Raw genomic sequence first — 2314 nt, forward strand, 5'->3', positions numbered from 1 at the left:
TGTCATTAGCTCCAGTATCACAGGCCTCTTTAGAGAAAAAATGTGGAGGCTTCCGTTCTTTTCAGGCCAATGATGGAGAAGCCTCAACACCTTTTGAGGCAGCTCCAAAGAGACCTAGATGCAGGTCTGACCAATCTTGAATAAGCTTCGATTCTGCTTGGGTCCCTGTCCAAAAGGCTTTAACACCCTGTTGAACAACACTATCGAGGCTTGATGGCGCCTACAGCAGTGTGCAAGCGGCTGGGCTGTTTGGTCAAACTCCCAGGCTAATTTTACTCCACAAGGGCAACATCTGCAGAGGCTTGGATGCCATAGTGTCCACAGGTTGTGTGATGCTGGCGATGAGATGGGGTGCTGTACTGATGATGCCGGTGGTCTGCAGCTGCTGGTGCCTGTCCTAGCGATGGCGGCTGAGAGGAGACAGGTGGAGTGATGATGAGGCAGAAATGACAGCGAGGTGACAGACGGCCGTGTCAGGCTCCGCCGGTGGTCGCCTGCCCTCGCTGCTTGCTCCCGTTTAGTGTCTCTGCTGGGAAGATGGCCGGCCCCCGGCGCACTGGCTGAACCGCTGCTAATCCGTCCGACTGGGGTCGCTGAGGCATCGCCCGCCGCTTGCACCCCGGCCGCTCGCTCTTCCCTCTCGCGATCCGTCTTCGGCGGAGACACCGCCCAGCCGAGCCGAGCCCTGCTGCAGCGCTGAAGGCGGCGGCGGCGCTTGACCCGGACAGTCGGCTCTGGCACCGAGGAGCGCCCCTCTTCTCCTTTCGCTACCGTCGTTCCCTCTCACCCGTCATCCCACTCTCTTTATTTCTCTCGCTCGCCCCCTCATTCCTCCTCACCTCGCCTTTGTCTCTCCCTCAGTGCCTATCGCCTTTCTTTCTCGATTTTTTCTCTATCTCCCTTTTCATCTTTCTCTCAGTTCTTCTTCATTTGTATTTAGCACCTCGCTCATTTGTTCTCTTGCCCTTTTACCATCTCTCTCTTCTCACTGCCTATTTCCTCTCTTGTTATTTTCCCACTCTTCTCTTCATTATCGAATTGTCATTCGCCTTTTCTCTTGATCTCTATTGTCCCCCTTTGTTCTACCCATTATTTATTTCTTCTTTCTTCCTCTTTTACTACCCAGTCTCTTTTTCTCACATACATCTTCCCCTTTTGCTTTCCAGCTCCCTTTCTTTCTCTGTCATTCTTTTTTTCTCTCCCAATGACTTCATCTTTTTCTTCACTCACTCTCACTGCCTCTTTTCTCTTCTGCATCGCTGCAATACCTTCTGCGTTTTCTCTCTTTTCTATTTACTCGTTCCTGCTATTCCTCTTCCTTTTTGGCATTTTTCTCATATATTCTTCTTTCACCCTTTCCGTGTGCCACTTCTCTATCTCTCACTCTCTGTTTGTCTTTTCGTGTTTCCCTCAACCTCTCCTCTCCGACCCTCTAACCTTCTCTTACCATAGTCTACCCCTTTGCTCCTTCTCTCCAGATACAAATCTCCCCCTCACACTGCTTCTACCCCCTTCATAAGTTGTCCACTTCTGCACCACTTATTATCTGTCCCTCTCTTCTTTCCCCACTTTAACCCTTCTCCTGCGTGCTTACTTTTACCCAGTTTCCCCATTCTTGCCTATTTCTTTCTCATAGTCCTTGCTGGCACACTTGTGCATTTTTGTATATTTTTGTATTTAGCCAGTGAGCGTTTCCTCACACCATATCTTTATAATCCTTTTTGTTTTCGTTCTTTTCGTTTTAGTCAACTTAAAATGTTTGCTTGTTTCATTTTCACCTCACATTGTGACTCTGCATCCATGAATAGGAAGGTGGTGGAAAATGTTTTAAATGGAAGGAATATAATACGGTGGGAGGATACTAGGTGTTGTAGGGTATTGTCTAGAAATGGCATCCTTAGCCAAGTATTCTAAGTTACCTCTTCCAGCTTTTTTAAATTGTGACTCATTTTTTTCTGATTCCCTTTTAGCTATCAGCTTGATGATAGATATTTTATGAACAGCAAATGGTCATACCATACCCACCAGAACTTAATTTGAGCCGGTGGTTGAAGGTGGGCCCACTGGCACTGTTTTTTTTAGAGGCCCGCGCACATTTTTCCTCACAAGACTTTGACTCAGAGCAAGAGGTAAAATCACAAAAGGAAGAGAGAAGAAGAACGATAAAGACGGAAAAACAGGAACAAGTGCAGAAATCAGGATTGAAAAAGAATATACAGTAGTGAGATGAAGGACCAGGGAGTGTGGGAAAAGAGCCATGAGGACATTCAGTAACACCAGCTGCAGGTTTCAGTGTAAAACCTTGGTCCCTCAC

The sequence above is a fragment of the Lissotriton helveticus genome, chromosome 7, assembly GCF_964261635.1.
Source record: "Lissotriton helveticus chromosome 7, aLisHel1.1, whole genome shotgun sequence".
Classification (NCBI taxonomy): domain Eukaryota; kingdom Metazoa; phylum Chordata; class Amphibia; order Caudata; family Salamandridae; genus Lissotriton; species Lissotriton helveticus.